Source organism: Falco peregrinus, chromosome 11, assembly GCF_023634155.1.
Source record: "Falco peregrinus isolate bFalPer1 chromosome 11, bFalPer1.pri, whole genome shotgun sequence".
NCBI classification, from domain to species: Eukaryota; Metazoa; Chordata; class Aves; order Falconiformes; family Falconidae; genus Falco; species Falco peregrinus.
Genome location: NC_073731.1, coordinates 3,282,341 through 3,309,032, shown reverse-complemented (window position 1 = coordinate 3,309,032; position 26,692 = coordinate 3,282,341). Strand labels below are relative to the sequence as shown.

At 37.1% G+C, this 26,692-nt stretch overlaps 1 long non-coding RNA gene across 1 annotated transcript in view; it reads right to left on the bottom strand.

Moving 5' to 3' along the window:
- The window catches only part of LOC114012521 (uncharacterized), a 451,341-nt gene that overhangs the window by 306,112 nt on the left and 118,537 nt on the right, over positions 1-26,692 (bottom strand). The window contains exon 2 of the long non-coding RNA XR_008749315.1: positions 14,815-14,876. This is a non-coding gene — a long non-coding RNA (uncharacterized LOC114012521). The remainder of the gene's footprint in view (positions 1-14,814; positions 14,877-26,692) is intronic.

Here is a 26,692-nt window from a genome sequence, read left to right as displayed (position 1 = left end):
CAGGTCAGGTCCCTAGGTCTTCTGTTCTTGCATCCCAGAGGGGACAAAAAAAGGGTGATTGTGAGAGCCAAGAGAAAATAGTGCTTTCCTTTCACACAAGGCTTAATATTGGCACATTATTATAATATTATGAAAATCTTTACTGGAGCTTGAATAATGCCCTGAAATAGATATTGTGCTGGTTAATAAATTACATTTTCAAATGAGAGAGATTTTATCAACAAAACACCTCATGATTAATTTCTAATGTGAAGCTTATGGCCCTAACTTAAAACATTTGATTTTGCATTTGTGTTCAAAGGTTGAGCACTTATAAAAACTTTACTAAGAAACTCACTGATAGTTTTTTTCTCCATATTGGGGAAAAAAAAATCACTAACCTGTTAATCCAGTATAACTTCATAACCTCAATTACAGCTCTTGAGATGAAGGTGATTAAAAATAAGTATTTTCCCCCACTTTCAAAGAGCAGGTCATACCTTCCAAAGAAATTATGTTTAAAATTTTTCAATGATACATTAATGGCAATAATTAAAATTGGTCAGAAACATTCCATAAGACGTTTCCTATTTTCCAACAAGTTCTAGCTAAAAATACTTGGAGTTTTAACATTTTGAGTAGTACCACTGTAGTAAATAGGATTATTTCTATAGGAAGTAAGAGCAGATAACATAAGACTGTATGTGCTACGAGGAAAAGCTGGTAAAAAAAGGTAGGGTATTGAAATTAGGAGCTCACAGATCCCAAACCTAGGTATGGACCACGAGGCCAAGCTTCTGCTTTAATGAGTTTCTTAAAAAATTAATAATTTATATTAGTCAGCATTTTACTGAACTTGGCCCACTGCTAAGATCTGTGGCACACCATTTTCTAATACCTTTGATTAATTTACTGTTGCTGCTTGTGATCCATCTAAACACATTCACAAATGACAAAATGAATCAATAAAGTAAGGGTGCCAGAGTGTAACACGCAAAGCTGCAACCCAGTTTCTCATATTTTTCTGGATACATTCAGGTCTCAAGAATTAAGATTCAATTCTTTGGCTGATTATGCCCAAGATCAATTCAGCATTGCAAATGACCATGCTTATACATTCAGCATTCATTTTGTTAATATTCTCTAGATATTAATAATTTTTTTTCTAACTAGTAGCCAATTAATAATCAGAAACTACATTATTCACAAAAAGTTTTTAAAACATGAACAGAAAACCCAAAGGAAATCAAAGCGCAAACAAAACTACATACAATTTGGGCTATTTAATCCTACTGTTTACCAGAATGTGTGTTTAATTCTAATCACAAAAAAAAATTATTCCAGACTAATAGTACAGTAAGGCTTCTCAAGTGACTGAATAGGTTTCCTTGTACTATTTATCAAGCACGTTTTGGGTTAGTCTAAAAACACTGCAGCTGTAAACTGGGGTAGGCAAAGTCCACAGCAGCCACCCACCATCGGGGCTGTTCAGATTCTCAGGCCTGGTGGTAAAGGTAAAATTACAAATAACATTATTTCTGCATTTGGTATCATTATGACTCCTGCGTTGAAATCACTTGGTGGTTTGCTTGTTTGTTATTATTTTCTGGTAACTAAATAAATTGTTGCTGTGAAAAACACTGTACCTTACTGTGATCCTAAAATCTGGAGAAAAATAAGAAAAGTTCTCCCAAATCCCTCTTGTCAATCCCAACTTTCCAATGGTTCTCCTTTTTTCCTGCAATACTTCTCCAAACTGCATTTGTGGCTTATACTTTCCATCCTGCCTTCCTCTCACGGGGAGCTGGAGCTCCACCTTCTACTCTTCCATTTGAAATTCATTTTAATAACTTTTGTCTTTTCCAACAAGTAAAATTTTTGCCATTGTCTTTTGGGGAACAAGAAGAGGTTTTCAGTAAGCTTAAGCTGTATAGGTTTTTGTCTCATTTTAATCAGGATGTTGGCTGCACAATACAATACTGATTGTGTAATCAGAAAGCAAGAAGAAACAGAACACAAATAAATTACTATGGAAAAATTGTCCTCATAATGGGGTCATGAAGCATAGAGATATACATTTGTAATATTATGTCAAATTACATTATGCAAGGAAATAAATTATGTTAAGAGAAAGTATGTTTTAATTACAAGTACAATACTTCTTCAAATTGGGGGAAAATTGCTAAACCCTTCTTTACTATTAGTAGTAGTAGTAGTAAAATTTAGCATTAATATACAAGTGCCTGCACAGGGTAGACATTCCCTGCTGTTAAGGAGCATATGTGTGTGCACGCATGCACACAAATTTTAGGACTACAGGATTTTCCAATTATTATTTTTTCTGCATTTTTTTCCTGACTACCAATGTGTAAAATAAAGGGACCTAAACATGTTGTAAGACAACAGTAGTTTGTTGTCATGTATATGACAACACTTATACTGTGGTCTCACTAATTGTGTTGCAGACACAGTAGATTATTTAAACCACAGAAACTAGAATACAGAATTAAAAGGTTTGGGGTCTTTTTCTTTTTTTTTTTTCTTTTTTTTTAATCTAAACAAACATTTAAAGAACAGCATCGTGGAGAGAGAGGATGCTGTTAGGATACACAATCACCTTATAATTGCAAATAAGGTTTGAATAGGTGCAAAGGCAAACACAAACTTTTTATAATCCATTATAAAGAATGGCATAATATAACAGGTATTAGACATGCCTGTCTGTTAGATAAATTTAGAAATGTTATCAGTCTTTTAAAAACCTTTATTTCTCCATAAATAAGTTTTGGCTACAAATAAAACAATAGTCAGTCTAAGTGCCGAGCACAAAATAAAGATAACATTTTACTCTGCTATCCCATCCTATACATACAGTATTAACCAGAAAGTGGTAACTACAAAAAGAAGTCTCAGCTATAAGAGCCACTACCCAGGCTAAAGGCGTGTCCCTCCTCCCAGCTCCAGTTTTCTGGGATAACAACAAGTAGCTTTGGAAACACAGGAATCAGAAACTTTGAAAATATTCAGCTCTTGCTTCAACAGTCCTTTAAATACCCTGGGTACAACAGTACATTTGTAAGGAGGAGGAAAACGCATGGGAAAGGGGAAGTTTGGTCATGTAATTGTCTAACTAAAGTATAATTTCACTTATTAAACTCTCCCTTAAAAAAAAAAAAAAATTACAAAAATCATTGCCAGATTTCAGATGTACCCTATTCACCCAGAGGTTTTCAGGATACACTAAAATCTTTCTTACCACAAGGTGGCATCTTCTTATTTTTATATAAAACATTCGAATATTTACATAATTTGAATAATTTTCTACACCTGAATGTCTCTAATTTTTTTTTATGACAGCCATTTGACATCTGTGCAGATACCTAGCAATGATGTTAAGACTTCACCTCACAAATGCTCATGGAAGTATCTGCTGCTGCTTTTCATACACCTTTTTACAGACGTTACATACATACTGAATCCCTTCACTGAAGGATGTGCTGACAAGACTTCCAGGAACACACATAGCCTCCATTCAAATTCTGGGGCAACCCAAATTAAGAATTTACAACACATGTTAAAAATACTGAGCTTTTTCCCAAAACTCCTATGGAAAGGGTACGTCACCGGAGTAATCTGACTAGTTTCTCAGCATGCAAGTATTTTAAAATATAACAGGAATCCACTAAAGCCAGGAAATTTTACACTCCATATTCTGTACAAATAACTCAAACCAATTCTACAAACACAGAAAAATGCATAAAAAGCATCAGCAGGTGTTTTTTTTTAAATCAGCCCAGATCACTACTAATATAACCCATATGAGAAGTAAAAAGGGAAAAGTTAAAAGCCTCTCTAAGAACTTTCATTTTGCACAGTTATTAGTCTCATTTCAAAGATGAAGATTTTCATCTAATCAGAAGAGCATAATATCTACTGACCATGTTCCACTTAAAGCAAGTGGAAATTACTACATAAGCGGGAAATCAGAGGACTGAGTTCCCACGACAGAAATCTATTCACCCCATTATTCCATTGCTTTAAAAGCAAAATAGAAAAAGGTGATTTTTTTTTTTTACTTTTATTTTTAAATGCAACTTCATTAGATATGATCCTAGGTCTACTGATTCAACTGCAAAGCTCCTATTGACCTGAAAAGGCTATGGACTTAGGCTCCTGCCTCATAATTGAGAAAAGTTTAACTAGCACGGTACACCACAAACCGAGGGAAATTTTATGCCAAAACTTTTTCAGGAAGAAATTCAAATGCTTCTGAAATATTTCAGAAATTCTTCTCTCCTTCTTCAAACTGGTCCTAACTATGAAATTTCATCTCACATAGTAATCTGTTTCTAGGTTAAGGGGCTTTTCTTTATCTTTTCAAAGAAAATTGGTTTGGTTTCTTAATTTGAAACAATTTACTTAAAAATTTACCTCAAAGAAATTTTTATTTTAAATTTTTGATTCTGAAATTAATGGGTTTTGAGTCAAAGGGAAGAATTTTCTCCTTTACATACAATGGTTTCAGATCTAGGTGCAGTAATTCTGAATATTGTACCATTCTAGAAAAGTATCAGAATATTTCTAAACTTGATTCTTCCACACCCCTCTAAACAAAATATTGGATACATATTTTTGATTTCTATATAGTTTCTTTCCAACAAGAAGCAAAAATGCCATATAGCTTTTTATAAACACTTGGTGCTCTCAATTCCTCTGTGTCCCAACTGAGAGACCAATACAGGGAGGTGGATGTATAGATCCTGATCTGCTTGGCTATAAATGAGTAACTTTGCCTGAGAGCCAAATTAGAAGCAGAGAGACAAAAATGTAATCATCTACAAACACAAATGAAGCAATAGGTCTAGCCATTATATTTACTCTGAATTATTTGCAGCTGCAAAAACATAATATATTTCACACACGAAATTCTGGTTTTGGCCCCAGACAAAAATCAGTTCCTTTCTCTTAATGTGCTGCTCTGGTAGAGCTTTCAGAAACCATGTATTATGGCAGAAAGCTAACTGAATTAACATCTAGCAGACCACTGCAAATAAATTTATTTCAAAAATCATTCAGTGAAGCTACATCACTTTAAAAAGACAGGTATGATTACTGCTTCTAATGTTACCTGAGAACTGAAAACAAATAAAAAACCACTCTTGAATGCACTAGTAACATGATCCTTGTACTAATACACTACGAACAACACAGCTCTACAAATGCAAAGCAATGTGTCGCACTGGTAGAAAACTTCTGCGTGAATGTCAATGAACTACCTCGTAAAAATTACTTAGTTTAGATTTAATGGCAGGTATTTAAAAATAAAGAAAACGGCCCCAAAACAATCTTCTGCTGTAGTTCCTTTTTTGTGTGCTGTTTGTTTTCAATTATTAGGTATCTCACCGAAGTGGTAATCGATTTCTATACAAGCCCCTGTTTTTTTAAGCAGTAAGACATTCCCTTAGAGCCAAATGCAGCATTTTGTAAAATTACTTCTAAACTAAGCCATTTAGAGTCAAAACCATTGAGAAGACAGGGGTTAACTTGTACAGAAAATGCACGAACAAGCCCACCTTTGCTCGTACCAGTGGAGATGCTCTAATTTAGTAGCTGAAGCTCTGGCCTAACACAGGAAACGTCAACACGAAGTCCAATTTCCCTTTACTGAACATGACCTTACTATTAACTTTCTTACTCATAAAATGTCTATATTTGTGTGCAGCATATTTAAACTAAACACACTGCCAAAGTATTTGAAGCATGGGATGTGACATCCTTGGGGACAGTACCTAGCTCATGGTACACTTCCATCACTTCTGTGCTATTAACTAATGCTTGGTAACAACATTACTAACAACAAAATAACTTAAGGGCAAAATCCTCTGAGGTGGAAAGCAGGATTACTGCTGACTTTATTGTGGGGGTGAATCTTGACCTCAGTCAAACCCACAGGATTATACCAGCTGGCCTACCAGAGAAACAATGTGATAATTCAAGTAAGTATTAAACTCCTCTTCTATATTTCACTCTTCACCCTAGATAAACTAATGTGTTTCAATAACTTCTGCTTAGAAACTGGTGGATACCTTGCACAACACACATATACCACAAACACAACAGAAAATACCTTTTGATCCCCACATATAACTCACCTTCACTGTTCCACGTCTGAGGTTCTTCCCTAAGCAGCACAACCGCAACTCAAGTTGTACCTGGTCCAGTAGCATCTCTGCAGTACCTGTTACCATGACATCTCTTCCATATTATCTTAAGCTCTCTTTCTTTATATTAGAATATAACAATCTATATTAAATGCCTCAATGCTATTAACAGTTACCATGTCTCAAATGCAAGATAGTGCTATTATTCCACGTTACAAAGCAGCGCTGCAGGAATTCAAAATCCCAGTATGGGTTACTGTTAGTAGATGACTCTTCCATGGCAGCTATTTCAAGCTACCTCTCCATGAATTGCAAGAGAGGTATCAATAATTTTCAGCTAAATCAGTAAGTTTTCCCTAGGAACCCCAGGTTTTCCACATGTTAGTATAAGAAAATGAAAAGCAGATCTTCTGTTTGGGTACCTTATGGGTTACTTTATTATTCTAATTAATAAATGGAGCAGACAGCCTACATCTCTTTATAGTTTACTCCACATTTCCTTTAATTTATCAATGCAAAATTATTTAGCAGAGAGTCATTAATCGAATTTTTTCTGAGAGAGAAGCATTATTAGACATGTTAAATCTCAACAATGTGGCTTCAAAACAGCTGTAGCCATGGATTTTTTAAGCTTTAATTGAACATCTGTGCACTTTAATTAATTTGAACAAAATGTGAAGGAAAAAAAAAAAGCAACAGTAGGTACTATGAATTTAACGAACTAATTTTAGTTTTCCAAACTCCCTCAAATAATGACTCATCTACGTACACATCAGATTGCAAACAGCAGTTTTAAGTAGCATGAAGCTCATTATACATCTCCAAATACAATGCAATTTGATTTCATAAGACAGACACGATGTATGAAGACCAATATTTGCACAGATATTCTAGTGTTCTGTTCCTCTCCTCAGTCAAGGCCAGCTTTACCAGAGGTTATTTATTATATGGCTACGCTGCATAAGGGAAGGCTGATGTACCCAGAGAACACTTGCAGCAGTCAAATAAGCTGCATAAAGTATTCAAGAGAAGCAATGAAGAAAGGATCGCCTTTAGTCCTGTGCCCATCAGGAGATGAAACACCCAGTTCAAGGCTGCAGGAAGGCCTCCAGCCTGGACCAGAAATTAATTAGAACGCAATTCCTAGCTACAGTATCTCAGTCAGCCTCTTGAACGCTGAACAATAATTGCTCTTTTAAAATTTAAGAGAAGATAGCGATGTTTCTTTTTCCCAAAAACATCAGTGCCAAAGACGCTCCACAAAGACATTCTCCTCAGTGGGAAGGCATTTGCTCTCATCTTGAGCACCCTTGAACCAGCTTTCACAGCAGGGATGAGAAACACCCTGCACACCCTGCGTGGAGGAAGGCTTTGAGCATGGGGCCAGCACACAGAAAGCCTGCCTCACAGCCCCGCCGCAGGCACTTCTGAAAAGACTGAGCTCTGTTGATGCAGATGCCCTATACTAGATCTCCAGTATAGATGCCCTGTACTAGACCAGGACTCCAGGCACAGGGTACCAAGCACACAGGTATATATTGCAGGTATGCACTGTATGTACATGAATCAAACACTTTGGTTCTGTCTTTCAGACATTACTCTGCTCAACACGTTCCGTTAACCGCTTCGTGACAGTCTTTGTTAAAGACATAGTTTCTAAGAATCAATGACTTTAATCTAGCACCTCTGAGTCATGGCTTTGGAAGTCCCTGCCTCTCTTATTTGCAGAGGTAGTAACTGCTGCTCTCTGAACCACCACCATGTGAAAAAAGGTCTAATTCTTCAGAATTTTATTCACTGAAATGTCTACGTTCAAGCTGGCTATAATCTCAGAGCTAACAACCCACCAAAATACACAGGGACAGTTACCACAATGGAGGTCATATGCTGTACAACACAAAACCTCAACCTTTTATCTATACAGTCAGAAGCACCATAGCTATGAGCCACAAGTGATATGGTGCAAGGCGCTCTTGTCCTGATACAACTACCGTCCACAGTTGGGATCATACCATTTAAATCTATCCTGAGAAAAAAAAAAACAGGATCATTTTCTGACCCAGTGACGTGAACTGAGTGAAGATGAGGGTTCCCAGTCTTTTCAGGTCTCCTTTAACAGCTCATTGTCCAAGGGATGATACTCACTAAACAGCTTAAAAAATTAAGCTGTGAAAAACCTTAGGCGTGGAACATAGAATAAAGGTGTAAGTAACATGTAGGAAGCAAGTAACTTATTCCACAGTGCCCTTATTTACACATTTTTTCCCCCACAACAGTGTATCACTGTTCATACTTCACTAAAGCATTATTGTTTGTTACTCTGTAAAACATTCCAGCTACTACTTCAAATTAAAGAAAAACAGCTGCCAAGAAAAAACAAATCGTAGGATGGATTCAAGGATGAAATACCATAATTCAAAAGCTCTCTTATTGAATCAGATAATCAGACCTACTAGAGAGTATTTTGAAATACTTCTTACAGTCTTAGGACTATTAATGTCATGTTCAAATCACTCTGAGGCTGTTTTGGTTTTTTGTTGTTGTTGTTTTGCCATTCATGGGGATACAATGACTCATTGGCACATTTCCAGCGCAACATGCATTTGAATAATACATGGCATGCCCTTTAGCTAGCATCATAATGCCAGATTTAAAACAAGGTAAGAAGTTTCTCCATATACACTCCAGTGTTCAGCTACTCATAATCTATAGCGTTAACAATTTATCATCGAACCCAGAGACTTGCTGCCAACTTATCAAAGTGGCCACTGGATGCATATGATCCAGTCTGAGCATCTGGCTCTTCACTGTTCCTGACATTAGCACAGACAACAGAATCAGTGGACTATTGAATGCAATTACAGTAAGCGAGACAGACAATAAAGATTGATAGCGCCTTCTCTTTTTATCACATACAAAACTAGTGGGGGTTAAAGCTTTGCCTTGAGCTGCCTTCATTTAACAATGATTGAAAATATGCAATTGTGATGGTAAAACACTGCAGCCTGTACCACTTCATTTACTGGACACATTATCAAATTAAATGAAAAGTGAACTGCCAAAAGCAACAGTTATTATATATTAATGATGAATATTTACTTAGCATTGTTCACAAATCATACAGAGAACAGAATCCTTCTTGTTATCTTCTTTGCAGGCTACAGATGAGTAGTTTAACATTTCTATGTTTACGTTAAATCTTCTGTCTACAAATCTCTAAATACAGACATGTGCGATTGGTTTTGTGACTATCCATGTGGTTACAAATGTGTAATTAATAAAATGCTCCAGTAGTAAATGAATCCTAATTGCTGCAGGGATTCTTTACCTCAAATCACAGTTGGTATTCTTAAAAGTACTTAACTAACCAAAGAAAGTAAAGAAAATGGGTATTTCATATCCAGTAGGCTTTACATCATGGGTCACATAGCGTGCAACAACTTTTAACAAATGGAAAATCCAGAAGAAGCCAACACAGCGGCTTTACTGTAACACAACTTTTGTACAAGATTTCAGACTGGTTATTGGTCTTTGGTTCCTGCATACCAGGTGAGCTAAAAATATGTGGTACCTTGAAACTACACAGATAAGAAAGCAGAGTTGTGCAAGTGATTGATTTGTTTTGCTTAAAACTTTAACCCCTTCTTTCACAGAAGCCATGCTAACAACAACGTTCTTTCCCCAAATTACAGCCAAATCATCCTCCAATGTGTGGCAGTGACCTAAGTACTGAATGGCAGAGCTGATAACTTTTTTGTGGTTGTGGCCCAGTTTGTATTATTTTAATAGCTAAGATAAGGAACTTCTTTATCTGAGTGTCATGTAAGAATACCATAGAGAAATTAAATTAAGGGAAAATGGTCTTTTCTACAAGCTCAAACTTAAACAAAACAATAGCTACACTGTCAGCATGGTAAAAAAAACCCAAACAACTGTTGTCAATTTTAGATCAACTGCAATAAAGTAGTAGTTGGACAACATGTGGTCCCAGTACTGCCTGGTTTGGGGTTACGTATACAGCGAATGCAAACATATGGTCCTTGTCAAGCAACAATATCCATGCAGGCATATTTTTGCCTATGTGAGAAGCTCTGCTTGCTTCAGAAAAGCTCTTGATGCAGACACTAGTCTCCGTGCAAGTGGCATGCTGAGGTATCTGAAACTAAATGACTGAACTGAGAAGTTTAAATAAAAATAGACATTTGCTTTTTTCCCCTCTGAACAGCCCTGGGTAGGAAAATAAAGCCATTCACAGAACACTCACTAATCCACATGAACTGTATCCTCCAAACTTTCCTTCTTTTTTTAAGCAAACTGATTATATTCCAGGAATTTGATTTCTACAAATCATTGATGTAAAGGCACTGAAGACTAAACAATGCAAAAGAAGAAAATAGAGGGGAAAAAGTTTGCCTTTCTGGCTGTATGCTAGCATATAAACCATAAAAGTGAAAAACACACAAATATGCCACAATGGAAAACTATGTGCTGATCCCACGCACTAAATTGAAAAAGCAACATCCTGTATGGTACTGTTTAACAATAGTGCAAAAATAACTGTAGGAAACTCTGGCTAAGATGGCCCACAGAACGTTTCGGAAGGGATGATGCATCAATAGACAAACTACAAGTAGAACAAATTAATTATCTTAAGTCTACTGAAAGCAGGAAACCAAGGACACTTCAAATTACAATTATTATCACTCTCCCCCCTTTTTAAGCAGAAACCAGCTAAATTTAACAAATATTTTTCATGAAACACCACCATTTTATTATGTTCACATTTACTTGCTGGAAATATCAAGAGAAACATTAAGTAGATGCATTTTTTTTTTCCATCTAAGCCACATTTTCCACTTGAATTTCCATACAAAGAAACAATAATCTGTTCCACAAAGCAACAGAACTATTGAAGCTTGGTTTTCTAAGATCATTTTTCACCCATCCATGCCACCTCATTACATTTATCGTGTATGGGACAGCAACAAATGCTGTGGTTTGTCCTGAGCTTTTTACACATTGACTGGTCAGCAGGCTAGCAGAGGAGAAAGGTACCAAATGAGTCCTGTCCATCTTTTCCTCAGTGAGATAATTATGAGATATCTGTCCCATATCCAGACACCAGCAATTATACAACACATAAAACATAATTACTCTGAAACTTTGATGTCCCTTGCAAACAGGTTTAAAAACGCTAGTCACTGCAGGGAGAAGATGTACAGACCAACAGGGTGAACCTCATGTCTTTCCAAAGCTAGACTAGATGTGAAGTGCCATCAGGAAAGGAGTAAACTGAATGCTTTCAGAGGTGGCTAGAACAATCCCTTTGAATTTTATTTCAGAAATGAGGGGGAAATTACAGTGAACTGACAGTCACAGGAAAAAAAAAAACAAACCACAAACCACCAAACTAAACAAAAGAAAAAGTTAAAAATCCTATCCTTGATATGACTCAAGCCTGTGATGAATCAACAGCTCTGCTCAGCACTTGGGGGAAGGTACAGTACCAACCCCGCACCACGAATGTATAGCACATAGATTCATTTTCAGAGATAAGCAATTGCATCACAGTTACAGGAATGAATAATTCTAGATATAGATAAAGTGAATATAGATTCTGACTTTCACAAACTTCAGTTTGCATTTCCATACTTCTCCACCATACTTCAGTGATGTTATTGCCCTGCTGCATCATATTTCAACAGGAGAGCAATAATCTAGTCAGACATAGACCAGAGTGACTGGAGTGGAGATACTCGTTGTTTTAAGATCTTCTCTGAAGAGCAGAGGTATCAAGCTTACTTTTTATCTCTCATTTTGCCATTCCTATTGTGTCAAGGCCAAAAAAACCACCACCAAATCCGAGAATGAAGTCTCACTTGGTTTCCCGAAATACTGCCAAGAGAAACACCAATTCCCAAAGCCACCCTTCTGCCCTTAGCGTATGCTCTTTTCCCCAGAAAAGGAGGGTACATTATAGCCAAAATGTAAGACTGGAACAACACGCTGCCACCACACACTTCCCCACATCAGAGCTTAGTAAAACCAGCAAGATATATGTGAATTTTAGTACCTCTATCAATAAAGAAATTTGCTCACTAATTTTAAAATATTGCCATATGACAGATAGAATATGTCACAGAGCCAAAATACTAACTGAAAAATGGAACAAGAAAACATTCCAGTACATATTCCAGACCATTCTTGATCTTAAACCTACTGATCCAAGCACAAAAAGGGGGAACCCGATGCTCTTGAACCCCTTTCTGAACTCTGACACAGACCTTTGCTGTGGCATTGGACAAGAAACCAAACACCTTGCCTGCATCTGCAAGGCTGCATAAACAATTGTGTAATTTATTCATTCTTTAAAATATCACACAGGTAATAATCCTTTATCCACAAATATCTCAAGTTTGGGGAAAAGAGCTTGTTTCAGCCAGTTTGTCAGAGGCATGAAATAGGCAATATCATGCAAGATGAGAAATCTGAAAATAATATTTAGTGCGGAATGGGAAAACTGCTGTTATATAACATAAAAAGCCCAATGTAGTCATGCTTTAATATTTTCCAAAAGCTAAATCATGTTATTCTGAGAATACCTTTAGCATCATAGCCTCTTGGTCAAAGACTGATTTAGTTTCTTGTGGTGTATAAGAAAAATGGCCTCAGTATGGGACATGCAAAATAAAAACTTGTTAAATTCTGTAACAGATTTTTCTCATCACCTGCTTTATTTGAAAACACTTTCTTTAAAAACAGTTAAGTCTGTGACACACACTTTTGTAATCTGAAGTCTGAAACCTGCTAACGCTTTCAGAGCCATTGCCTGTTAAGTATTAGTTCTTTTTACTTCAGAGGGACAATCAACATGCACAAAGCTTAACATGTGTCCAGTTATTTTGCAGGGTCACAGCCCACATGAAACAACTTCTAGAGAAAAGGACACAGGTAAGGTTTGGGTTGTCCTGCCAGTATCTCTCTGAGACCAAAACCAACAGTAGCTCATCACTTCATGGCTATTTAGAGGGTGACTCTACTGCAACAAAATCCAGTGGAGGACATCTGTTACCCTCACACCTCATCAAGGGACTTTTTTATTTGCTTGTTTCTGCTATGAATGTCAGGTGCCCACTGATCTAAGTCATGGTCAGACATGTCATTTTGCAAGCATGACAAAGCATATTCAAAAGTTAGTTACAGCTGCACTGGGCTTTTTCATGAGAGGCAAAAATGTAAATGTTCTGTTTCATGATGGTACTGATTCACATCATGTCCTCAGTGAAGGTCCAGAGCAGAGAGATGCAAAAATGTCTCTTAAGGTACTTTACTGAGAAGAGCATGGTTTTATAGACACCCTCCAAAACCCATTGGGGAAGACTGAAAATGCCCAGAGATCAGAATTTTTCTCTGGAGATCCCTATCCCTTTACTGACTGCAGAGGAAGTCCAGCACAACTTATCTCCTGTCTTAGGCACCTTGAACAAGGACCTAAAGCCAAGACGATGGGTCAAGATCCTGCAGAGGACTTAGCAAATAGGAACAGGTCTTTGGCAGCCTTCCCACATGAGCTGAAGTACTTGGGCTGTCTATGTCTCAATTTCTTGTGTGTGAAAAAAGGATAACGTTACTGCCCCAACTCACAAGGGCACAATAAACACATTAATGATTATTATGCCCTCTGAAAATATGTTAATGAAGGTTGTAAGTATAAGCACCATCATTAGAAATGTTTCTATGCATTTATTTTCACTTACCAGCTCTCTCTGCTTTGCAGAGCTCCCTTAGACGCAAGCTTGCAGCAGAACTTGGAATGACCCTCAACCCATGCCCACTAGAAACTTTAGAGCATTTGTGAGAAAGGGCTCAGCTGATGCACCTTCATAGCAACACAGATGTGATTCTGCTTGGCGGGAGCAATCCCCACTTGGCTGACATCCGCAGAGGATGATGACAGATGCTTCTGGTTTTATTTCTTTAATTATGTTTCACATGCACTGTAATTTCTTAGAGTCTCCTCAGCTGCTAAATTCCATTACCACCTCCATTCCCTGACGGTTCCCCTTGGCACAACAAATATAACTGCAAAAGAGGACACAAGGGACATCAACCCCAGTGTGCAAAAGGCTTCTGTAATGACCGCGTAGCATACCCTGCTCAGCTTCAGCAGATGAGTGTACCAAGCAGAGCCTGCTCTCCAGCCCCAGAAAACAATTCCGTAAAAGCCTTACAACCGTGCCATTTTCCACCTCACTTTTCCTGCGCCATTTCACATAAGGGAGAATGCTGTACCACAGTGACATCGCTTTTCCTCATGGGGCATTTAAAAGCAAAAAGATTACAATTAAAATCCTTTAAAAGGATATTACTAGTTAACTCTGAAACAGAGCAGGGAGCTAAAAATGGATTCCCCACCCCAAGAACCCCTTCTCTGATTTCACCTTAAGGCTGAAAAATCACAGTATTTGACATAGCGTGCATAAAGAGATTCAAGTTGTAGAGTACATTCACCAGAGAGTGAGAAAGACAAGGGAAAACGCAAATATTGGACTAGTCCTTACTCTGGACTACAAGATCAGGCACATATAACTCCAGTGAAAAATAACTGGTTTACAGCTAAAAGCACAAACAGAAGAAACCTTGACTGAGGGCAAAACAATAACATGAACATTACCTTAGAAATTCACAGCCTAGTCATTCATTCGAAAGATCGCTTCAAAGCAGCTGGTTCAGACTCTGGAAATTAAAATAATAATAAAAATATAATTAAGATAAATACATTTATTATTATAATAATTCTGGAAGATCTTATAGTAAGTGTTAATAAAAAACCAATCTTCCCCTTCATGTAGCCCCATGCCTGCTCAAGAAAACACGACAGATCTGCAGTAAGGACACATGGGCATTAGGAGAACCCTAACTAGTTTAGCAGATACATTAGCAGAGGTGCATGGTTAGTTTACCAACAGATAATTGCTTCTCCCCCCTTCTCTAAATATGATAAAAAATAAATTATTTAAAAATAAAAGACATTTAGAATAATAGCCCTGCAAATGCATAGTATTTATTTCCTTTTTCATCATCCATAGTTTATGGCATTGTTTGGGTTTTGACGCCCTTTTTTTATTTTTTTCCTCCTGCAGTTTACTTAGTATTAGGCTTGCACTGATCTCATCAATAAGAAATGAATTTTGGTAACTTTCAAACCCACTATATTATTTTTCCTTTTATTTGTAGTGAGTTTTTCTTCTCTCAGTGGTATTACTGCAATAAGTCAGTCATTATTTCTTTATGTTTTCCCTCCTTTCTTTAGTATTTCATTTCCCTTTACAGCACATCTCGTGATCACAAAGAAAACAGAGACACTTATTTCTTTTAACAGTTGAAATTGCTGCAAGTGATTTAACTGTCATTTAATCTGATTCCTCTCTTCTGTCTGTGGAGAAATATGTTTAATGTACTGGAAATTATGTTAATAAGGAAAAGCATTATCTCATTTAATGAAATAAATATACAAATATTTCAAAATAAAATAAAGAGGCAATCTTCACTGAGGAAAAAATGTCTCTTATGGTTTGCATAAAATAAACAAATGAGAAAAATTAATGAATACATTGAAATATACTGACAAAAATTATGCCTAAACTCAAAAGGGAAAAAAATAAAAGAGAAGGTGACTGAATTGCATCTCACCTAATCAAATGCTTTTTGAGAAAACAGAGAAGCAAGCTTAAAGGATCAGAGTACAAATTATTTTTTAAAAATCATTTTATTACCCTAGGCTAAACTTTTTTCCCCTCCTTTAAAAAGCCATCAGTTTTTCTGCTTTTTTTTTATTTTCTTCAGTCAGTGTTGAAATAATATTTATTGTTTAATGACTGCATTGCTTCATCCTTTAATTATCTTTGATCCTTTGCCACACAACATATTTAATTTATGGCAGAGAACTTTGAACCCCTCTGATTTAGTTAATCGTAACAGTCAATAACTCTATTTCTAAGCTTTTACATTATGAAGTATGTAACTAGTATGCACTAAGGTTAAACAAATATTGTTAGTGGTGAGAGAAAAACTTGTAGCAATTATGTAATAAAAGCATGACCACTGCAACAGAAACACATAATTAGCTATTTAATTACAGACATCAAAACAAACTAAAGATGTCAATAAAAAAAAAAATCTTCTGTGACAAACCGTTTTTATTTCCCTATTCTGCAATTCTAGATCTTAATGTATTTCTTTATGTTTTCTTGTTTTTCAGAAATAAACAGCGCAAACCAAAAAGATATTCAGTGTCAGCTGCTTGGGTGCGACTGTGGTAGAAATTTGATTAAAACCTGGGTTTACTTTTTCATGGGCAAGAATTAATGCCTTAAATCCATCCAACAGTGGATTGTTTTTAAACTCCCCTTTAAAAAGAACCAGCAGCAATGGGTATGCTGTGTTGCAAATTCATTTGGGCTGTTTCAGTCATTTATGTCACATACCTTCTCAAGGTATTTTCTATGTGCACTAGTTTATCTTTTTGATATGCACCCCCCACCCCCACCCCCCCCTTCTTACAAAGTGCTACAGAGCATAACACTACCAGCTCAGCCACTTCTGCTACCGAGAACAACTAGCAAAAGCATGAACCGAGAACAACTAGCAAAAGCATGATGTGTAAAGATCTCAAGCTACTTTCTTACTTGAAATATGTAGGTTTACTTTCCTACAGTTCTCCCTTTGGTTTAGGGACTTGCGAATCTGAATTTGAGCAGGGCAGAAGCTATGCAGTGAATGTTTTGGGTTAGTATAAACAGGTTGCCTTTCTATTTTAAAAAAGCATCTAAAAATCCTTGCAGTGAAATTCTGAATCCACTGAATTCAGTAACAAAACCCTTAGCAGCTTCAGTGGGGATTTCAGCCCCTGTTTCCAGAGGCTCTCTTAGTCCTGAAATATGCACGGGGAAAAACACTAATCTAGACATGCCACTCCTTACAAAAATCTTCCATCTTGAGGTCCTACACCTGATTCATCTTGATTGGATGCTTAAGCTGCCTGTAATCATTACATCAGATAAAAAGCAAATCATACAGAAAGTGCTTGCTCTGAAATGTAGAGTGTAATTCATGTAAAAAAAGTAATCCATTTAAACAAATTTAGATTCACTGATGTTTTTATATATATACACATACATATACACAAAACCAGCCTCTGTATGAATACCAGGATTTGGTTTTAATGATATACATTCTCTTCCTTCTAAATTTCAATTCTACAGAAAATATTCCCTACAGCTTTTGTGATCGTGGTTTACAGAGATATTTAGGAGAGAATAACCCTGTATATTCACAGTTTTATTTTTCTAATTCGAGGTTTACAGGGCATTTAAAAACAAAACCCTAAACCCCATTGTATTTCTTTTATAACTAGAGTGAAGAATGTTCGGCAGTACAAATGAATTAGGAAATTACTCTCCTGCCGTGAAAAAACATCACACTGTTAACATGCAGATATGCACGCAAAAAACCCCCACTAATTCAATAAGATGAGAAAGTAGGAGGTTTAGTATAAAACCCTCTCCACTTCAGTAAAGTGAACGTCAATATCTGACAGCAGTAACTTGCCCTACAAAGATGCAATGCATCCTTGAGAAGCCAAACGCAAAATGCGGAGACCTTTGATGTGCAGGAGCGGTACGGCTACCTCTCGCCGTTATCGTTCACTGACACAGGCAGGGCTGGGCAGAAGTACCCGTGGGCCTGCTGTGGGCTGAAGCCAGAGTTAAGCCCTTGAAGGAAGAGAGCCCCTGCCCCAACAGCATCTATTCTAAGAGTTTGCCCCAAGTTGGAAAGAGCGGATCAGCAAGTGGCACCTGCAGACTGGGGCAACCCAGCAAGGGAGTGTTTCAGAGCACCTCCAGGTCCTGCCTGCACCACGCCAAAACTGGCTCCAGTCTCCAAAGCACTCCGGATTAAACCCACAAATTTAGCAGGTTGAAAAGTTACAACAATCCCATATATTCCTGTTGTAACAATACTCAAGGGGGCTGGATCAGACGACTGAAGTACTGACAATTTTGATTCCAATGTCTTTTGAGTGATCAAAAGACTATTGACATGAGCAAAGCATCTTGTCAAGTTACAAAGAAAGAAACCCCGAATCCTCTTGTTTAAAAGCATCTGTTTTTAAGCAGAGCACTTTAAACTTGCATCTAAAAAATACCTGTAAGCTCTGCCTGACACAAACCTGAATTTTTTCCCACTCAAGATTCTGAAAGAAAGAAATCCTTTTTTTTTTTCAAAAGGATATTTCTAATGTGAAAGCTTGATCTTTTTTAAGCAAAATCAAGTAGGTTGAAGTTCCTAAAATCAACACCTCTTCTGTTTTTCTTTTGTCTTTTTTTTTTTTTTTTTTTTAAGATCTTTGTCTTTTTTCCAACTTCTGGTTCTATTCTTGATAGGGCAAAAAAAAAAAAAAAGGTGGAAGGAAAAGGCAAACGTGCTTAAGGTGGTATTCAGCAATAAATTTGACTACAAGGACTTTTTTTACTGAACACACTTAAAATACTGAATTTCAGCCATCTTGCATATTAAGCTTTCTCGGTTTAAGGCTAAATACGGATGAAATCAAACCCAGGACTTATTCCTTACATCTGCAGAGGAAATCTACAAATATAGCCCTTTTCTGCCCATGCTGTGAATGAAAATACAACCCCTCCTTGATGAGTACAGCTTCCACCATCTTTTAGGATCCATAAACTTGTCAAGAAAAAGGATGGCACAGACAGATCTTTGCAACCACATCTCCAACTCTGTTCATCTTTCAGCCCATCACACTCCCTTTGCGGTCTAGAAGACAGCAATGCTGTGAAAGCAGATGTCTGCAGCCTCCCTACACAGAGAAAAGTGCTCCTACTCCTTTGCGGACAGCCCAGCTGGAAGCACAAGGCAGCACTTGCCACTATGCAATTTCTGTGGCAAGTTGCTAATTGCACCTAAGATGTATGCGTATTTTCTTTAACACTGGGGGCAATACGGACCATAACCACACAGATTTAATGCTTTGTGCCTGTTGCCAGACCTGAAGATGAAACTGCCAGTGTGCCTTGCGGTATGTGTAAGCACAGTTCCTTGCTCCTGTTACTCTTTCAGACCTTTTGGCTCCTGTAGATTGAACACACTGCTGCAACGCAGTCTGCAACAGCAACACAGGGACTGAAAGCTAAAAGTAAAGAGCTAACAGTATCTTATGTACTGCTGAAGTTTCTCCTGCCTCTTTCATGTAATTCCTTTAGCCTTTTATCAGTCTTTTTAAACATATTTGAATTTATTTGATTTTCACATTTTCTCCCTCTGTTTTCCTTTAATGAAAAGAATTAATTTATGTACCTTTGAAGAAGCTCTCTGCTTTCCCACAATGCAATAAGGCCATTTTTTTCCTCAAAACGGGAGTCATAATTTTCAACCTTGAACCTCAGTAATGTGCACAAATACTGAATCTAGAAAATCAAGTAGGTGCTTGAAACCAGAAGATAGAAATGCACCTCTTCGAGCAGTAATGCAGAATTTGAATACTGACCTGTCAACACTGTACCTCTTCACCCAACCTGTTTGTTTGCTTGGTTTTTAGTATTTTTATCTCTTGAAGTACACATTTTCGCAAACTACATTGTACCGCTTCCATCTTCTCTACAGAAATACAGCATTAACCCAGCAATACTGGAATTTCAACAGAGAATTTAGGAAATGGAGGAAGAGCAAACATATATGGCGCCCAAACTTTGCAGGCCTATTTCAGTCACATTATGCAGACTGCAAATATTGCTTCATTTGATTCGCTTCAAAGACAGCATTTGTAATCAACTCAGCAGAACCAAAGCAGTAAGGTGTGCCAAGTAGCTTTTTTTTAAATCCCTCTCCTTTTCCAAAAGTGACAACTGATACAGATGTCTCAAAACCTCCAGCATCCTTGATACCCATTTCAAAGAGATATCGACAGCTGAAGATGAAACTTCTACACCCTTCTTCCACTGAGTATTCTCAAAGATGCTTAAGAGTGAAAGCAAATGCAGGACACAGCCTTCCACTAGTTGAGACCATTATAAAGCACAGTATGGCTTCTATTAGAGAAATTTTTTTTTCTTTCCTATAGATTTCCACACTGATTTATTAAATTGTGACAACTTTGGGTCAAGACACAAGTTACAATGTATATCTATAAATAAATAAATATTGGTTTTTTCCCCATAAAGCCAGGCTTTCTGCTTTCTTGTTCTTCATAGAAGGCACTTGTGGTCACGTTGGCCAGGCTGGAAATTAACCAGGGATTTTACACTTCACCCTTCAAGACTTCTCTGTTTCTCTTGCAGCAATTGCAAGGGCAGTAAGTATGTATGTATTATCCAGCACTGACGATTCAAGCTGAAGACACCTCATCATCCCACAAGAATGTACCCCATAACAGAAACCAGAAGAAACTATCCATGGAGTATTCAGTGCTCAAACACAGAAGCAGATGAGCAGGAGCAAGACAGATGCTCTCAACATGAGTAATGACAGAGTTCCTGGTCTGCCAAATGAGCTTTTGTCCTTCCTTATCATTCTAACAAGTCAACCTGGGAAACCATCTGCAAAACTGAGAACAAGTAGCTTTTTTTTTTGGTGAAATGTGTTAAAAAACACTTCCTCACAACTTTGGGAGTAACTAGACATAGCTATTATAGTGTTTTCCAGGTAGCCCTTTTCAAGAATCTACCCTTGTGCAGAATATTTTTCAGGTTATGAAAACAGCCATAACATCTAAATTTAGGTAAGTAGTCTTGTCTGGAGACTTGTAAGCATCCCTATTTCCAGTTTTTCATGAAACTTGAAGTGTCCCCTGCTTCTCATCCACTCAGAAACTACAAACAGGTAAGTTCCGTTGTGCCATCTCTAGCACACCTATACCCGATCATTCCTTACTAGAATCCAGTGAAAAGATGCTTACAAATACAATTAAATGTTTTCAGACTTCAAACACTGTTCAGCATTAGTCCCACTGAAGTACTAGAGCAAGGTTAAGGCAGATTTTCCCCTTAGCATTATTTTTTTTCCCCTTTTCCAGTTGACTTCCATATGGATAGCAACAGTCCATTGTCAGGCAATAAAATCAGAACATCAGAGATAGCCTAACTAGAATGCAATTTATCACTGTAGTATTCCAGTATATAGAATTTCTATTCCTTAAATAAATATATTTCTTTAAAGTGTCAACATAACCAAGAAATCTGATCTTCTAGACAATATTCCAGGCTTGATGCATTTTTATTGCTCTCCAGTAATGAAGTTTTAACTCTTGATATATTCTTCCTATTTAACTGCCATTTCCACAAAACTAAAATGATCAATTTCCAAAGTTGGTTCAGCCACAGCCATGACATTCTGCAAAAGAATGTGCCCAGGTGTTTCTGAAAGCGCCTGCCATTATGCTTCAACAGGGGAGAGAAGCTGGGAGAATAAAGAACATATTTAAATGCATAACAGAATTGAGGCTATAAATTCATCTCGCACTAGTTGCACATGTAAATAAAGCGTACCATATAACTTTTTTTCTGTATTTGCAGTTTGCAAACTAAGTACTAGTATTATGTAAAGCTCCCATGTGGTGTAAAAGCCATTGCTCTTTTAACTTCAGTGAGTCGCCCTTATATACACTCTAGATTTAATGATGATAACTTCTATTCAAAGTTATGACTACAGAAAGAGATTTGAATGAACAACTTCTATCACATTTATACTTGTCATTTGGGATTAGCTAATCCCAGATCAACTCTGTACATAATATATAATTTCATATCAACAATATCACCCTGAAAATGTGTCTCACTTCTTCTAGCAGTTTCCCAAGTTAAGCATTTTTGTCCTGCTAATGAACCTTTTGTTACAGTGAATATGATTCAGCCAGGAATTTAATGCATGTAAATGTAATGACATAAGAGCATTACATAACCACTCTCCTACAGGCGTTTATACAGTGCAGAACATAATGAAGCCAGACTATAAGTGATGCATATACCTGCAAGAGAAAAGTAGCATTTTTTAATTTAGTGAACTGCTATAAATAACAATATGTCGAGAAATTGTTTCAAATGCTTTAAAATGCTTGGAGAACAGGGTCAGTCAATATGCTGCTGAATTGTTAAATCTAAAAGAAAAGGACAGCTAAAAGATTAGAAGGTACTTCCTACTTTCTAAGAAATTTAAGGAGAAAAGCTGTAATAGAATCTAGGAAAAACCCCAAATACACCCACCCCATCCTACATTAGAAAATGTTCTTGCTACTTTTTTCCTCTGATTTTGGAATCAAATATGCCTGCAACAAGAATTTGAAGAGTCAGGACCAGATTCTGAAGCTGACTTCTCACATCAGAATACTTCATTTTACATCAGCTGGCTCACTGGACTTACACCTAGCAAATACCAACTCCCACTATGAAGGAAACAAGCAAGTCTTGCAACTTTTCCAATGATATGTTTCGCCTCTGTGTACCTGCTTAAAATATAAGAAACTCAGTCTTTATAGAATAAGACCTGCATTAAATTATTCCATCTTTGTCCTCTTCCGTCCCTTCCCTTCAAATGCACAGACAGCTTTACAAGAGCAAGAAAAGGTAGCGTGTACCCAACATTCGGCTGCGGGAACAGCTTGGGAAATACAACCATGTCCCAAAAACAGTTAGCCTAGTTGTTTACATTTACAGAACTGAAAAGAACAACTGTTCATCTTGCATAATTCCTGCATTTACCTGAAACAACACTGTAATTTCGAGTTCCTAAAACATTTTGTGCTATGATTATTTATGTTATCCTGAGTAAGAAATACTCCTCTTGCCATATGTATAAATAAATTAGCGTATAAGCAGACATTAAAGTGTCTCTATTTTGCATACAACCGCCTCTCTATTTCCCCCTATCGACTCTGTGTTTGACAGAAGGAATTTCACCTCTGCCCACTCATTCTCATTCTGGTACCAGTGAACTCAAGGCAAAGAACTCACAACTTCTTACTGAAATGAAATTATACTACAGAAATTCCTTCTGAATTTTGCAGATCTTCTAACTTGTAGAAATATGCAAACCAGATATTTTTGAGTATTGTAAAAATCCAATATTAAAGATGCTTAACATTATTAATTCTTTATTATTATTTATTTGCTTGTTTTATTTATTTATTTAGCTAGAATCAAAGCCCATCATTTTAAAACAGTCTTTCAATATGATAAGCCAAAATGCTGGAAATAAGGTCTGTACAAAAAGTCCAGCTGTATCACAAATAAAACCATGGCAAAGTAACATTTAAGACCCTCGAAGTGAGACAGCTCAGAGTGAAGGCTCAGTAGTGTTGTGAAAAAGGTACTATACTACAATTAATTTCTTTTCCTCCAAAAGTATTTAAATAAAGAAGCAAATAATGTCATAGAAGTTCTATTTGGAATACAGAAGCAGATAGCACAAACTAATTTGTCATATGAACTGATAATGTTTGCACAGCATTTAAAAAGGAAGCAAAGGATACAAGTTGCCAAACTCTTGGGATCCATGTATAACTTGGACTTTTTATCATGTATATTTCATTGCCATGTAACTCTTCCTTCCCAGCTGATACATTATAATATACTGCTAAAAAGCACAGTATAGATTTTTCAGATCCACAGCACTATATATGTCAATTTTAGAAGTGTTTTTATGCAGGTACCCACCTGCATATTTCAGAAGCTGCTCAGAGGTCCTCACATTTGCACATTTTGGGCACTAGGAATGATCCCCGCAAGTCGATTCACACAACAGATCAACGAGTTTCTTCCAGAGTAACTTCTTTCAAATTACACAGAAGTAAGATAGCATTTCATCAGCCCCAAGGGCAGATTCGAACTTGGGCTGCAGGTATTTACAGGCCTTAGACGTAATGAATACCGTATCAAAACAAGTTCACGCCATGTTGTGAGGCTGTATAGTTCCGATCCTGATAAAATATATAACGTCTGGTATAAGTAATTATTTTGTTGATTTTATACCTTATCCCATTTTGCTTGTATATACAGTGTTAAAAGCTAATATATTATTCAGTAGCTATAAAGGGCCTTTTCTAGTCTTTTCAGTGGTGTTATTGTCTTTCACATCCTGTCAGAGCATTAAGATGTCATATAACTTTGCAACAATTTACTGCACAAACCAATGTGCACTTCACTAATATTATACAGATGACTAAGTATGCTGGCATTACTTTACTAAAATACATGCTTTAACAGTCTGCCCAAAGCGTGGGCTAAAACACCAATTGCAACTATGGTAGGAACAAAAGAAAGGAAGCATATTGCTTTTGAAAAATGATTGCTTAATCCAGTCTCTTCAGTCACACATAAAAATCAGTCTCTCAAATCTCAAAACTGAAGTGCACAGGACAGTGTGCCTGCATCTGTGTATAGTGATCTGGTTTCCACTTCATAGTGCTGCACAGCCAGACCAGACAAAGCTACAGGCTCTCCCTAAATGCAAGCACTAGAACTGTTGCAAAAGAGTTATTTTAAACACTAGCATCACTGGGATAACTCCCAGCTATTTCCTTCTTGCAATGGACCACTTCTATATTTGCATATAGGGTTGCAAAATTCCACGTTTTATTTTTTTTTGAAAGTAAGAAACTGTCAGTACCCTGTCACAGTAATATATATATATATATATACACACAGATTTTGAATTGCCATGTGTACCGTCTAGCCCAAACAAACAATTTAAAAATATAAAAATCACTTTTTACAGACTGTTTGTGACATCTTTTTAAACGAGGTAACATAGACAAACCCATGATGCAACTGCATGGGCTGGGGGGCTGTGACTGGCAATCTTGATGCTTCTCCAATAAAAATAAACAGTAACACCACAATGATAGGCCTCCCTTTAAGAAAATGCCAAGAATATTTTCTATCTTATAGAATATTTGCATCAATCATGTACCTGTAGCTTTTACAGTGAGCTGAACTATTACAAGATTGATGATAAGCTCAAACACAATACTTGACCTAAATACATTATGTAGCAGTAGATGCCTGTTAAGTAGGTCAGCACGGGCTCTTAAAAGTTATGCAAAACTTATTGCTGCCACACAGCCAGCATGTCACTAGTCGAGAAGTATGAGAATCAATTTTATAGGCTGGAGGAAATCTCTTCTCATCATATGAAAATCTGTTTCGCCATACTTAAACTGTCTTAAATACCAGAATATGCTGCTTGTCATATGTCTTTAGGCCTCCAGATGAAATAAAAGTGAGGTGGGCAACCGATGAAAAGCCTAACAATCCTGAGGATGATCCTGAGGTTCAAATACATGGAAAAATTCTCTTTGAAAATAATTGTTCAAATAAATATTTTCCATTCTTGCAGTCAAATAAATTGTGATTTATGGGATGCTTCAGACAAGCCTGTCAAGCTAAGGAAGTCTGTATTTAGTACTGATTAATCAGAGATAGCTATATTACCCTGCCTTGATCTTGGAAGCTCTTAAGCAGCACGGCGTAGAGAGGGCAACTGTACAGAGACGTACCTGTTGCAGTACCCATGTGTGAGGCCGTATAACCACACAGCATGACAGAGTATCAAACTTGTTAAAATGAACTGGAAACCACTTACCCATCCCTTTCTAAACACGTCTGTGCACTAAGGAGCAGAGATAGGACACGCCTTGCACAATGAGGGATGTCTCCTGACAGAGGAAGGATACATTGCGGTGGGAGGTTTTAATCTCACATTATGAACAAAAGTACCCTTTTGGCATTTTTTGACTTAAAAGCCAGTAAGGTCCGCTCTGCACTAAGCTATCAGCCACCTGTATGTTCATGCATGACTGAGCTTCTAGAGGAGGCAAAGTCTAGCCAGATTCTAGAGGCTCATGTTACCTAACTCCAAACTTCTATAATGTCTAGACTGAGCTGAATTCATAGCTTTCATCCACTGGGTATCCTCCCGATATCAATCTGTGATGGCAAAACAGAGACCGAGTCATTAGTGCCTCAAAACAGACTATCCTGGGCCTGCCTTTCAACGTCGTAAAATAAAAGCCCAGGAAACCAGGATTTTCAGACCCTGTTTCTGTCTCTCATCAATTTCAAAGGGTTGCCATGATACTCACCATGCCATGCTTTCATATACATTTATCCTTATGTGCAAGCAGGCACAGCCATGAAGTTGTGGTCACATTGCTGTGTGCTATGTATAACCTTCTTCCTATAAAGAAGCCTGTTCTAGACAAGCACACATTAGTGAGTGAGGACTTACACGCCAGATCTTTGCATTTCCTCTAACTTTACCAAGCAACTTACTGACAGATGTCAATGCAAAAATAGGCTATTTACCAGTAACAAGGATGTTAAAAAAAAAAAAATATCTGTGATAAAAGTGACTTTTTTTCAGAAGAGAGAGCAAACAGGCTGTAGAAGTCCGTCTTGAAAAAGTAAATCTCATGAAGGCTTTCCACCAGCCTCTCAGTAACATGGTTCATGTATGCAAGTCGCATAGTTTAGTTAGCATTTAAC